This window comes from Chamaea fasciata, unplaced genomic scaffold (genome assembly GCF_029207755.1).
Source record: "Chamaea fasciata isolate MVZ Bird 193981 ecotype frontalis unplaced genomic scaffold, bChaFas1.0.hap1 SCAF_14, whole genome shotgun sequence".
Lineage (NCBI taxonomy): Eukaryota > Metazoa > Chordata > Aves > Passeriformes > Sylviidae > Chamaea > Chamaea fasciata.
In genome coordinates this window covers 18,096,494-18,111,727 of record NW_027094099.1, presented here as the reverse complement: position 1 = coordinate 18,111,727, position 15,234 = coordinate 18,096,494, and positions in this window count along the sequence as shown.

Genomic DNA, 15,234 nt, shown 5'->3' with positions numbered 1-15,234 from the left:
GGGGGGAAAGGAGTGAAGATTTAGAAAAGTCCGTTCAGGCTAAAGTCATGGTGTATTTTTTGTGTTTGGGGTCATAGTGCTGGTCTGAGACAGGAAAACAGGAAGATCTTTCCTGGAAGAACTTAGGGCTTGAGCGCAGTTTACCCTCCCATCATTTTATGGGATTAATAACAAAACTGCAAATGGCAGCTGGGATTAAAGGGCTGTGTTTTCCTCGCCAGCATCAAGTCTTTTCTCAGGATAATCATTTTCCAGACTGCTCCTGCCAAACAGACCTATGGAGATCCAGTGCTGGTTCAGTCGAGCTCCTCAGCATAGACATGCAACACCACTGGGCTAGCCCTACAGGGGCACGTTTCCCAGGGAGTTCCCAAAATCTGGATTTCCTCTCATAAAAGCAAACAGCAACAGACTGCTCCAAGGTGAAAACCAGCAGCAAGGAAATGATGACCCAAAAGCAGCAAGGTAAGGACCTGTGGGAGGAAGGAATGGTGGTGCAGGGCCAAGACTGCTTCTCCTCCCTCAGCTCTTGGAACAATGCTGTTTGCTTCCTGCTGGAAGAACAGCCCTTTTGCTTTTCCAACAGAGATAGTTTGAACAATTTGCCTTCACCATTGCCCTCCCTCTTTCCCTTTCCATTCTACTTGCAATTTCGTTAGAAATAGATGAGTAAATACCGTGTACATTTGTGTGGGAGCTGCGGTGGCTTGTGGTTTTATGATTTTCCCCCCAGCTGTGATTCATTGCTTTTTACATTTTTTAATCTATTCCCCCACACCCCCTCCTGCTCTCCCTGTCTCCTTGCAGCCCAGCAGCTGTCGTTATCAGTGAAATGACTTGACATTATTTTGCTGTACTTTGTTTCTATTCATTGATTTGTTGAATGAAAACTATTTATCTGGCACTGACACGCGAGATTGGAGCCTTTCAAGAAGAGGCAACTCTGCAGTATAATTTTGCTCCAAAATGAGCAGAGCAAGAGCTCTGTGTTAAACTAGCCCAGCTGAAATCCCTGGCCCCATGACGGAGCAGAAGCGGTGACTGCATGGCCTACAGAGGTGGTGTATAGGAAAAGCATCTTTCCTTACCCTGCCTGCCCCCTGGGAAGCCCTGCTGGGCTCTTGCCTGAGGCAAATGGGGGATTTCTCTAGAACTGGGGATGCAGAGAGGTGCAGCAGGGGAGGCAGGTGCTGGGCAGCAGGTGTGCGGTGTCTGACTGGGGCTCCCAACACCAGGAGGATGTGGAGCGAGTCCAGAGGAGGGCCGTGGAGATGCTCGGAGAAGCTGTGGCTGCCCCACCCCTGCAAGTGTTCAAGGCCAGCTTGGAGTGGCTTGGAGCAACCTGGGATAGTGGAAGGGTCCCTCTGCCCATGGCAGGGGGTGGAATGAGACGATGTCTACAGTTCCATCCAAAGGAAACAGTCTCTCATTCTGTTATTCTGTTTTTGCCTGGGGGTAGATGAGTTGTTCCCCTCGGCATGATGAGCATCGCAGTATTGGAGCAAAATCCAGGCTTGCTGCTTTGCCTCCCGTCTTCTCCACCCGCTGTGAGTTCATCCCCATCCTAACATTGGGCATCCGGGGAAAAGCACCTTCTGGATCCCTCCTGTAATCTGATAAGCCTGGAGAGAGGGTTGCACATCTCCAAAAACAGGTGCCAGTGGCTGCTGTGATTTTAGTTTAGAAAAAAAAGGGCACTGTCACCTCAAATGCCAGAAGCTGATTCCTTGCCAGCGCTGCTCAGAAAAATCCCACCTCCTTGGCTCCATCAATACCATCCCACAGCTTGAAGGACAGGTTTTGCCTAGGGAATACGCTCTTGTTTGAGGGATTCAGGATCCCTTTTTCCCACAGAGCCCTGGCTCCTTTCTTCCCGGCACAATCAGCCCTCTTGCCGCTTTTCTTGCCTTTTCTTCCACCGCTTTCCCACATTCTGTTCACACCTTCATGAATATTCAGAGGCCATTGGCCATATGAAGCTATTGAGAGCTCTTGTTAACACTCCTCCTAATGACATGCACCTTCAATAGAAAACAAAAACACAGATAAGAGCTTGTTAGCGCAGACCCTTGTTCCCCACCTAACAAGGTTTCCATTGACTCGGACACTTGTGGTGACACATTGCTTGCTCTCACTGTTGCCTCTTTTGATTTGCGACTGGCTTTTACCGAGGGGGTTTTTTTCCTTCTATTTTTTTTCCCCTCTTGCTTTTTTCCCCCCACTTTTTAGATTTTTTTTTTTTATTTATTTTATTGTGCGGTTTTAAGCTAATTAAGAAAAAGGTCAGGCTCCCCGAACAATGAGGAGCGGCGGTACAATGCGCCCCGGGAGCGGCGTGCGCGCAGCCCCGAGCGGCGGGCGAGGGCCGGGCTGCGGCGCCGTGCGCCTGGGAAAGTTGCGCCGCGAGTGGCACAGGAAGAGCCGAGCTTGGGTCAAGAGGTGATTAAAGCTCGGCGAGAGGCTCTGAAAAGGGGCTGAGACCACCCGCCGCCGTTCCCAAGGGCTCCCCGGGTCCCAGCCTGGCTGGACATCCGCGATGGCCAAAACACCATGGCCAAAGCCAGGCAATGGGGTGACTCTTCCAAACCACGACCAGGCTTCTGTGAGATGCTCCCAGTGATGCCGCTCCCGATTTATGGCCGATGTACACGGAGAGCAGAGCCCCAGAGCCACATCCCCAGTGGCCACGGGGCTTTTCCCTGGGACTGGAATCCCATCCGGCTTTGGCGACTCTTTTTTTTTTCCCCTCCTCCAGTTGTGCTTCACCTCCCTCCCGCCGTCACGGAGATCTGCCAGGCTTTCATTAGCTGGGCCCACCCATTCGATACCATGAGATGCCTGGCTTGTTGTTGTTGGGGTTTTTTTTTTGCCCACACCTCATTATTCCTCCTATTATTAGGCTCTGGCGGCGTTGTTTGTCATCTTGTCAAGGCCCTGGAGTTTCTATGGATACTGGTCCCCTAAGTGGCCGTGCTATCAATTAAGACAGCTCCATGTCTGAACTCTTCCAGGGGACTTCGTGAAGATCCACGGATAATTTCCCTGATTTCCCTGCAGTTCTCTGTTCCTTGTGTAGCTGCCTTTTCCATAACGACCGCTTGGTCAGAGCTCAGCGTATTCAGGTTTTTCAAGCATCAAAAGGCAGGATTACCTGCTTGGCTAATAGAATTAGCTAGAGGGTGATGGGGTTAATAATAAACCACCAGATTTTATATATATATATATATATATATATATATATATATATATATATATATATATATATGAATGACAGGCTGTAATAAATTAGCAACAATGAGATAACCATCATAGTGATGTAAGTAAGAGCAGCCAGCAACAAAACCTGCCATGGAATAAAAAGATATATGCTTTATTATGCTTTTTTTGGACTCCCTGGGAAGAGCAAAAAGCCTCTATTTTTCCTCTTCATGCTCAGCTTAAGGACAGACAACTGTGCAAAGCTGAGAGGATGCTGAGTATTTCTTCTGAATATAAGACTGCGGAAAGTTTCCAAATAGAGCAATTTAAACTTGTTTTCCGTATGAAAGGCAGCATAAGCAAGCAAAATAAAAAGCGTAGCATTTCTAGTGGGAAAATTAGACAGAAGAAGATCCTGCTGGGTTGATCAGGACTTTACTGGGAACAGGCTGAGCACATGGAGCAGCTTTACTGAGCACCTGGCAGTTTGTCACTCTCCTCTCACTGTTCTTTGAACACCCAGTATGTTTCATGGATGTTCTGTCTCCATGCCTGTACCAGTTCATTTTTGCTCTCCCTGTGCAGGTGAGCAGGACAAGGGCGTGTTGCTGGAGCTCCCCCACTCTCAGTCAGCCACTTCATTTTTCTGTGTCTGTAACCATAAAATGTAGGTATTTAATGATTTCTTAGAAGTATCAGGAGGTTTTCAGCCTTTCAGCCAGAGAGGCTGAGCACTGTTTGCATTTACTCTGTGGTGAGAATTAGTATCTGGGGGCAGGAGGCAGCAGGGAAAAAGGCTTTGATTTGGATTTGAGTTTTGGCTGGTGATTACGATTCTTTATATGCTCTAAACCAGTTTATCTCTCCCTAGGTGGATGTGTGCTGCCAACAGTGTGATAATATCCATCGAGGGCTGCCCAGAGGTACAAGGAATAAACTCATCTGTTATTAGCTAATACAGGAAAGTGATTCGATATGGGTCTCAGAAGCTGGAGTAGATAAATAGGATGATAAATGTTGGCATTAGCAGACGTGACTGACTCCTCTGTCTCTGTGATTTGGTAGTGCCCAGTAATTAAATAGTTGGAGTTTAATGTATTTTAAACTAGAGCTGCAGCCTGTAAATCACGGAGATTATGCTCTTCCCTGCTGTGCACTCTCTGGGTCAGGAGGAATTCCCATTCCTGCGCCGCAGCTGTCCACAGCACTGGCTGGGTATTGCATCAGTCGGGTCCAGGAAAGGCAGCACCAGCCCTGCTGCTGGCCTTGGGCAGTAAACACATTCCCAGAGCCTTTCCAGCCCAGCAGGGCATGTTCTCCAGCCCTGGAAGGATCCCAGCCCATGTCTTCTCCATCTTGGGTTGTCTCCTCTGTTCTGGCTGGAGCACCTTCATGCCCACGTACACATGCAAACACACCCCAGGCCACTGCAGAGCCTAAATTCCAGGGGGCAAAGCATCCCAGGGAGGTCATTTCCTCCCAAAACCTGTGCTGTGTCACTGTGGGAGCATCAGCCCCTTGGGCTGGTTTTTCTTTCAGACGTGATTTTCAGGATTATTGTTTTTAATTATCCCAATTTCATCATTGTATTTCACACCAGGGTTTACTTTTCTTTGCAGCCAGACTATGACCTTGTAGTACATTAAAGTGCTTGTCTTTTTTGTATATACAGGTTTTCTAAGAAGGAAACACCATCCTTTCCAATGCAGCTTGAAATTGTACTGGACTCAAAGTTACTTTTTCTCTATACACACAACTATTTTTGTTTCTCATCTTTTATTGGCCAGACCTCTTCTGCTGGACATTGGTTGTATTACTCAGTTTCCCCATTAGCAAAGGGCAAATTTAAACGTTTCTATGCAATTCAGTCATTTTATGCCTTTTAACACCATTTCTGGATTAGTTCAGGCTTTTACTCAGAAATTTCTCTGAAAACTGGCCCCCATTCAGACATGGCTTTACCAGAGCCCTGCTACGATGACCCTGAAATGCTGTCTGGAACCACAGCTTGGATAAAATCTGTCCCTGCTCTTCCTGCATATAATCATTTTTAATAAAATCTATTTGTACCTCAAATTATTTCCTCTTCCAAGCATTTTATAATTAAACAATTAATTTTGCTGTACCATTGCAAGTTATGGTCTCTGAGGTCTGCCTGCTGCTCTGCATGGAGTGGTGGTGAGTAACTTTACTCTGGGGAAGGATAAAGATGAGTTCTGCTTTAGCTAAAATAGATATTTCTTTACTCTTTTGATGAGCAGAAGCTGATGATTGTCAACCCACAGCCTGAAGCAACAACAAATATTGCTTTCAGCAAGATCAGCAGCAGTTTAACGACTGATGAGCAGGAATTATTAGAGAGGAATTGTGTTTTGGAAAGCATAAGGTATAACCTTCCCCACTGGGCTTTGCAGGGAACTGGATCATCTGTAAATCATCCTGTGGCTTTTTTTTTTCCCCCCCATACACTGTTGCTGTTTTCCTTCCAGATCACTTTTAGCCTGCTTGTTCCAGGTACCAGGTGATGCATGACCCACACAAACCCAGGGGACTTCACCCTGTGAAGGGTGGTGTGGGAGCTGCCATCAGAAGCTGAAGGACATGGGGACCTTCAGACTCTCCTGACTCCATGGTGGTGGGGTTAAGGATCAACCCCCTTTGCCAGGTGCCACTGCAACCCCCTTCTTTCCATGCTGTTGTGCCTCCCTGTGCCCCATCCTTGGAACTGAGGCTGTTCCTTAGTTGCACAAGGGGCTGTGTGGTAGGATACACTGCAGGTTGCCCATGGACCAAAGGGATACACTTTCACAAGCTCTTTCTGAGATTTGGAATGAAGGAATATGTAGCTGTTGGACCAGAGAAGCTGTTTGGGTGTGAGCGTGGAGCTGTGGAAAAAAGCTACTGGTAAATGTTGGTTTAGAGTTGACAGAGCTTGCCCAACAGCAGCTAGAATATTTTCCCATGATGAAACATCTCTGGAAGAATGAATTCCCAGCCCTGGGTGACCTACAGACTTAAGTGTTGAGGAGGAATGAAAATGCCCAAATCCTCTCATCTTTGCAGTTGGTAGTTAAATTTCCTCCTGTCTTGTCCTCTCCTAAGCAGATCCCTGCCCTTGCAGCTAACAGCACCTTTGGTTGCTGAAGTTATTTTAGCATAAATAGAAGTGACTCAAAGGAGAGTGGTGTGTGGAAAGCAGAAGAAGCCACCTGGTCTGATACAAAAGGGATTGGGACTTTTTTAGCCGAGTGAAGTGGTAAATGGAAAAAGCAGCTGGATGTAGACAAATGCAAAGTGATCATTACGGGCAGCGAATGGAAAGAGGGTGGAAAACAGCAGGAGCACATCAGAGGTGGAATAGCCAGAGGGGAGGCAAGAGGTACTGCAAAAATCCTTCAGGCTGATCCAGATAACCCTGGGTGGAATGGAACAAAGTGCCCCCAGACCCTGCTGTACATCAGCAAAGGAGTCAGGGGGGCTGCAGAGGTTTCCCATGTTGACAGCCAGCCCATGGTGTAGCAGCAGCCACAGCGAATGTGGCTATGTCTGAGGAACTGCTCCACACAGCACCTTTACTCTGGCACCTCTTTTAAAATAGAAATGATGGGTCATTACTGCAAATTTGCTGAGTTAATTCATTGGGTTTGTGTGTGTGGAGTGGCAGAGAGGAAAGCAAAAGGGTCCACGTTTGCCTGCAGACATCTTTTATGGTCCAAGCAGCCAATTTTCTGTGTAACTATAATAAATCACAGCGACAGACACACAGGATGGTGCTGTCTTTATACAATTATTCCATAAATTGTCCCATTTTCTCCCCCAGAAAGGCCTCCCAGTCTCTTTGCTGGAGCATGTTGTTATCCTGAACACAATACGACAAATGCATTTGAAGAACTTACTTTGTAAGCAAAGGGTAAAGGGAGGGAGCCTGCTCCTGTTTCCATCACATGGCTGTTTGCTCCAAGGGGATTTGCAAAGCAAGGGAAACAACCTTACAGCTCAGGAAATCGAGCGTGAACTCCAGGACTGAAGGGAAAGCATGGCTGAAAAGCCAATCAACACAGAGCCCAGCTGCCAAGGGAGCGGCGGGCGAGGACAGGGCTGAGCAGGGCCCTGCTCCTCTTTTATTCCAGTCTTCCTTCCGCCGGGCTGTGGCTTGGAGGTGCCACCTGCATTCCCTGGAATTAACTCCCATGATGAATTTTGAAGTCCCTCGCTGTGGTGACAGAGGGAAGCCTTGGCATCTCTAAGTTGTCTCTCTGCGAGTGGATTTTAATCACTGCTGCAGACAGTGCAAGGTCAGCCCGGCAAAGTCACCTTGATGAGCAGTGCCTTCTAAACCACTCCAGCTCCTTCCTGGTCAGATTTGCCTCTGAGAAGCTTTTAGTTCTCTTCTTATTCCTTTTGCATCCTCATTCCCTGCCTAACTGCAATTTCAGGCTGCTTTGCTGGAAGGCACAGACCAAGGCAGGGTCTGCCTGCAAGAAGTCAGATAAACTGTTCTCTTGTGGGCACTCACAGGTTTAAAACCCCCACAATTTGTGTACAGCGGGACTTTGGGGACCTCTTGGCTTGGCTGGTGTTTTGATAACTGAGCTTATGTTGTTTCGCTTTCCTCCTGCCCTGTAGAAGATACTTTTAAAAAATAGAGCAAGTGGGAAGGAAAAAAAATTAAGACCTTTTTCCAACAAGGATATAAAACTTCCATCAAATTGGCTGTGTCACTAGAGACCCGAAGCTAATAAGTTGATCTTACAGATGTATAATAAACTCATTTATTGGGTTTTTATTTTAGGAGTTGGTGGTATTAATTAGATTGATATGGCCCATAAATCACTTGATTTGGCTGAGCCCTCAGATACTTGTAATTTAAATTAATACAAGTGCAGCTTAATTAATCTGATTAAATCCTGGGACAAGCAAGGCAGTGTTTGCGGTATCCAGGAGTACATCACAAGGAAAATATGTATTTTAAGGTAAAGCAGCTTCTTCACTGAAGGGTCAGTTTTGTTCAGCTGGTGAATCAGGGCACAGTGGGAACTACAGAAGATGCAACCCAAAAAACAGACACTCTGGCTTTGCTCTGAGACCTGGAAGCTTGGCAGAGCTCATTGCAGCTTCTGGACCAGGCGAGGGGCTGACCTTCAAAAATTCATGGCAACTGCTCTGGTTTTGAGGAGTCCTGATCTTTTTTCATCCTTTGGCAGCAATAAATGAATTCTCTCAGAAGGTGAGTTTAAGACATTGGTGAGCATAAGCCACAGGCTGATCTCTGTTGTGGTCACAGTCTTGATTTTTTTACTCCCTTCAATGCTAATGAGAAGAAATAACATTTCTTTCCAGGACGGAATAATCCATTAATTGGTTCTTCCTTGCTCAAGGGACTGAGACCTTTCCAGACACGAGCTGCTGTGTTCCCCAGGCCAGGAGCAGACCCGGAGTGGGAACAGAACAGGCAGAGGTGGAGATGAGCTGACTGTGTCCCACCTGAGACTTACCTGCTCTGCTTTCTCTTCCCTTCCCATCCTGAATATTCCTGAATATTCTGGGTAGTGGAGGATGATTTTATTGTGACTCTCCTGTAGAGAGGATGGAATGCACCCTCCTCTGGGACACACTTTGCAGGGTGCTCTAGCAGGGGTGCACTCATCTCCTCCCCAGCATTGATGGTTCCTAAACCTTTCCCAGGTGGATAACACCAGACACTCAAATAGTGTTTCCATCTATTGTTTTCCAGGATGCTCTGTGTTTACAGCTCTCAAGATTGATGTTCCAAGTCTGTAGAGCCCAGGCATTTGCTGTGTAGCCTTTTCCCTAAACTCCTGCTAATTGCTCCCCTATGGGAGGAGTGGACTTCAGATCCTGTGGTCCGTCCTAACCTGGCTTCCTCTGTTGTCCACAAGCTGTCCACGTGGGATGGAGGTACAAGTCTGGTATTTACAGCAGCTCCCCAGAACCTGGGTGAAAACCCCTTCCAAGGCTCCCGTGGTATGTTTAGCAGCAAAGCACCAGCCCGGGGCTCATGCAGCCGCAGGTTGTTTCCGTTAGAGTGCGGACGCCATAAAATATGTTTTCTTTAAAAGCAGGAGATAATGCTGTTACAGCAGTTGGATTAATCTAATATTCTCCTTCATCTTCAAAAGAGAATTGCCTAAATAGCCAGAGAGAGGCACATTTTATGAGTCCTTCTTAAGGGCTATCAATCAAACCTTCCAAGAAAGGCACTGATGCCCTTTTGCTCACAAGAGGGAAATTGGATTCCCCACGGCTTTGCTTTCAGTCTGCTGTAGCCTTGCCGTGTAATCGCAAAGGGTCCAGCCATCATTTTCTTCTAGTGGTCTGAAGAAAAAACCCACATGGAGGAAACCTGCAAGAAGAGAGGGAAAACAGCCCAATTAAAGGCAATGATCTCTTAGCTGTCTGCCCTCTCTCCCGCCTGGATGAGGCAGATGTAAAACAATAGCTTTATTTGTGCAAGTTTTAATTGGGTAGTTCAAAGGAAGCAGTGGAGGCTCTTTTGATCTCTTGGTGTGTTTGAATGCCACGTTGCAACGGTGCCTGTTGGCCACGGCAGTGACCTCTTGTGTTAATTAGTGTTTATCTGAAATCGAATTAGCTCACAATTGGGAGAAAGCAGAGCGAAAAGCAGGGGATAAGCAGAGATTTGTGCCATTCTCAGTTAGAGGTAAAAGCAGGTCTGCTGAAGTTGACATTAAAATAACTCAGAGAACATTACATTTTTGCTTTGTTTTTCTAACACTCTTGGTCAGATGGTCCCATTTCTCTTCCTAATACCCCGTGCTGCCTTCATCTTTGCTGAGTCTGCTGGTCCGCGCCGCTCATTGGAACTTAAACCATAAACCAACACCGAACAATGATGCATTATTTATAGGAGACCGAAGGCTGTGAGGTTGACAATAGTGCAAAGCTTCTCTTTCTTGTGGTCAGTAATCCATAAATAAATACATCATCTATTTAGGTTTGCAGAGCTGTCTGATGGATGGGAATAGCCTGCATTATACAACGAGGGCACCGAGGACATTGTGAAAGCCACCACCTGCTTTTGGGGCAGATTGGCCGTTTCTGAGTAAACTCTTGATGGAGACAGGACGTTTGAGAGCTGCCCAGTCACCTTTCTGGACGCCATCAGGGGGACTCTCTGGAAGGTAAAAGGAAATAGGGTTTAGAAATGCATAAAAGCATCAAGTTCTCTGTGTGAAATATTACGGAGGACAGAATTTTATAGCTAAAAGTATCTCACTGGACAGGTATATAGTCCCAATTCCTGAGCAGAGAATAGCCAGGGTTGTGGAAATCAAACATCTGTCCAAACATCCATGAACATCTGCAGGCCTTCAGCATGCAGGACTGGCTGAAATCCCATCCTCAGATCACATCCAGACCTCAAGGCTTTTCAAGTGCATGAATGGTTTTATTTCAACCTTGCTTTTCACTCCTAAGCTGGTTTCAAGTGTCACCAGGCTGGACTTTCCCGCTTGCCCCCATAATGAGCTCATCAGTGGGGGGCAAAGACCCCAAAAATGCCATGGTGACACTTACTCCGTGTCCTTGGGTGTACAGCACTCTATTTCCTGGGATTAGCCACAAGAGGGTGGCATGAGGATGTGCACCAGGCAGCCTCCCTGCTTCACCGCATGGCATTTTATAGCCAGCTCGGTAGATCCAATAAAACTTCGGAACAGATCCTTGTTTTTGGCACATGAGCACATTTCCCACTACAAATGAGCCTGCCGGGTGTTTCTGACGGCAGCCTTGACTGAGAGTATTCCTTGATGTTACACGTGTTCTTTATGCCTAAACCCAGCCTCAGTTAGTGGGTACCATAGCAGCAGATAAAATTTAGACTATTTAGGATCAAAACTTTTATTGGTCCTTGGTAACTGCTGTAGGGAGAAGTCCACAGGTGTTGTTTATGAGCAAATATTATTCTTCCTAGTCCTGGATGTTTACAAGACAGTGATGTTCCACACGACTGCTTTCTGGCTCATTGGGACAGTTCTAGTAGGTTTTTATTTGATTGTGGCTGACAGTAAATGAGCTGGTTAACAAATATGTGCAAAAAAGTCTCAGTGACAGCAAGGAAGAATAATGACATGAAGCAGATTCATTTCATCTAAAATCTACCCAGCCTGGATTGTCTTGGTATGTTTTTTTCTGAATTGGACTGTCAAAAACCCACCCCAAGTCACTTGTCTTGAATGATCACAGAATCCCAGAATGGTTTGGGTTGGAAAGGACCTTAAAGATCATGTTGATCCAACTGCTGTCATGGACAAGAACACCTTCCACTAGACCAGGTTGCTCAGAGTTCCATCCGCCCACCCTTGGGCACTTCCAGGGACAGGGCAGCCACAGCTTCCGCAGCTTCTCTGGATAACCTATGTCAGGGCCTCACGACCCTCACAGGGAAGATTTTTTTCTAAATATCTAATCTAAATGTACTCTCTTTTAGTATGAAGCCATTCTCCCTTGTCCCGTCACTCCATGCTCTTGTTAAAAGTCCCTCTCCATCTTTCTTGTCGGCTCCCTTCAGATTCAGTCGCTGTGTCTCTGTGTAAGGCAAATTTGCATTTGATTTAGCAAAGCTTCACCCGGGTGACAAGTCCCAGGGAAGAGCAAGAAACAGGGCACGAGGACATCCAGGCAGCAATACAAATCAAAGAGACATAAAAACCCACTCCAAGTTTGATGTGCAAAGCTTTGTAAATGCTGGAGGTTTTGTACCTTTAATATATTTTTCCAAATGCAGGCAGAGGGATGATGTTGGTACTTAGAATCCACCCTGCTCTCATTCCTGCTTCATGGCCTGGCACTGTCTACATCAGAACTCCCCCATTCTGGATCCGTGCAGGTTTTTTCAGGGTGTGAGTCCCTCCTCACCCATGGCTCTGGCTGTAGAACCAGGGCCCTTGCACACAGAAATCCCTTTTGCCATGAACACATTTTAAATACAAGCTTCCGAATCTCATTACGTGCTGCCTTTTCCATTCGTTTTCCTCCTAACAATGCACCTGCCAATATCTGCCCCTGAGCTCCATTTTAAGCAGCGTTTTCCATAGTTAATGTCACACTCTTGCTCCCAATCTATCTTTGGCAACTGCTGACTGCCTGCAGCAGGACCAGAGGAAGAAGGAAAGCCCTCCCTGGGTTTAACAATAACACAACACCCATTCCTGGAAGAATGATGAGATAGGCTGTGTAATAAATATTTATAAGAGCAAGCGTAATGAAATGGATGTGTAGGATGCTGAGTCTCCCTTAGGGTTTGGTCATCACATGTTTTTTTCCTCTTTTCTTTCTTCCCTGTGATACAGAATTGTCCTGATGTCCCTGGGTTGTTGAGCAAATTGCTCATTGTGTTGCTCACTTACACAATGCATGTTATTATGTGCAACCAGCTGCTCCTGTTTGGCATTGCTCACGCATATGGAACAGGAGGCTACCGTCACTTTCCTCATCTGGAAGTCAACGTTCCCTCCAGCATCGAAGTTGCTGCCAGACCAGAAGAAGTCTGGGAACAAAGTGAGTCCTGGTGGTAAAGGTCCCTGAGAGACTCCTTTTCTGGGAAGACCTAGGGTGAAGTCTTGCAGTGAGTTTGAGCTGATCCAGCTTTGTACTGCTGTTGAAAACTTCCTCATGTCTGTGTCTGCCTATTCCCCTTGCTTCCCTTGTGCTGGCACTAACTCCTGAGTGATTGCACAGGGAGCTGGAGCAGGGCCCTGATTTTGTTGTTAATGTTGTCGCCAATTAAGTTTTCAGCACCATCCTTTCCTCTGTCCAGCTCCAGGCTCATTCAAGCACTAATGCCGTCACAAAGGAAAGAGCAGCCAACTCTTCTGGTAATTAGAGCTGCTTAAATCCGTCATAAAATGTCAGCCTCAGCACTGAAAACACGTCTGGAGTCAGGAAAGATCAGAAAACGGAGCAAGGCTGTATTTGAGACTGGCAAATTTAATCCTGTTTGGGAGAGAAAGGGCCTAAGCTGTGAATCTTCTTGCTCCTCACTGCTTTCTCTCTGAAACAGCTTCCCTCTGTTGTTCAGGTTTCTTTTATTTTAGGGTGTTATTTTTGGAGCAGGTGTTGTTCTTTACCTGCATTTGTTAGTAACTTGTACAATTAGATCCTGGTAGTCTGAATCCCACAGCTGCCAGCTGGAAGTGGACATGGGCTGCTTCATGTGGGTTTGGACTCAGAGGCTGGAGTTCTGATTCAGAGCCCTCTGTAATGTGTTGCTATGCTCCAAGGTCTCTTGCACTACTACAGCCTTTCAGAAGCATGGATCCCCCTAGGCTACAGGCTGCCTGCATGGGAAAAATCCTAAAAAATGAGGCTTTTGACCCTCAAAATGGGACTCCACACCCTAAAAATGTGCCTTTGGATGTTCAAAATTACTGCTGAGGTAGATAAATTTATAGCACCTTTTTCTGGATTTCCATAGTGGCCTGTTATTCCTGGGATCTTATACAAACCAAGATATCTGTACGATACACTGTCCATACACCTGACTCACCAAAAAATTTTTGGAGCACAGAAATAATGTCTCTCAAAGGGTGAACAAAAAGCTCAACTTACAAACACCTGCCTACTGCTGTTGCTCCACCTGTCACACTTTCTTCTCTCAAAGTATCAGAGGTCTGCAGCTATCAAAAGGCTGAAATGCCTCATCGACAGGAATGGGAATGCTGGGGAGTCTACAGCACATAAAAGGGAGGTTTGCTGCCCTAAGTATTGGGGCAGAAGTGCCATTGTCTGGGGAGGAATGTCCCCTCTGTTGGCATGGCTGCTGTTGCTTTGTTCTTTACGGACTGACAGCCAGGGAGTTACCTGATCCTTCCCAAATCTACTAAGTGGCTCTTTCGCCAGGGTCTCCCTCTGTAAGTGCCACAGGGGATCATTTCACCTCTGCAAGCAGATGCTGGGACTTGGTGTTGCTCCTGCAGAGCACAGGTGTTGTCAGGGTGAAGGAGCTGGTGCTCCGGGTGATGTTTCTGCCTCTTTCTCAGTTTGGCGGCTCTTTGCCAAGTTGCTGTTTTTTTCTTTACCCCAGGGACAGATATTCAAGGAATATATGTTGCAAGCTTGGGTTTGTCGAAATGCTGGTTTCATTCCTGTTTCCACAGACATGCAGAAAGACAAAGAGGTGCCACAGAGGAACCAAGTAACACTAAGATAAGGTAGAGAGCAAATGCAGGGGTTAGACCTGGGTTTTTCAAAGCCTGGTCTAACCCTGGCCTGCTGACATGGAGCTCAGTCAATGCCTTAACACAGGCAGGTGCTCTTAGCCAGAATGTGCAGTGTTTTGTAGACCACTAGCAATTTTTCTTATTAATGCCAGACTTGCCTGACTGCAAGGTAAAGATTTTCTTGCTTAAAGGGAGGGAGAAATCTCTGGGATTTGAAGAAAAACTAGGCTGTAAAGGAAAATCTATTTGTGTCTGAAAGAAACCACTGGCAGACACAAGTAGATATTCCTTTACAGCCTAGTTAAAGCAATTTGACAGTACTCTTTAAACCACCTCACACATAAAGGAACAGCTGGGAAGGATTCAGAGAGAAAGAAGGGTTTGTGGATGTTGTTAATCTTTACCTCCATGCTGGACTGGTGCAGAGGGGGACGTAGATATTACTACCCACTTTTCTTTCCATAGAGAGGTGAGATGGTGCAGAAATGGGGCCAGTGGAATGCTGTAGCCTTATTACGCACTCCTTCCCAGCAAGGTGCACAGTGAGTGCCCACTTGATGCTGGGCAAAGCCCCCATGCACATCCCTTCAGAGCAGGGGGCTGCTGCCTCCCAGGGCTTGTCTGTACTGGCAGTGCCAAGTAGGAACTTCGAGTTGCATAACTCGTACTCATGGGAAACCTGCTTCCCACCATACAGCTTTTCTGGTTTTGTTTAAGTTTTTATAGTTCATTTATACAGGCTAATAAATAGGAGGGCCTGGATTTAAAAAGTTTCTTTTTTCATATTCTGCATAGCTGAAGACCAGTCTGCATTCCTCTCTGCTGTGATAAAACA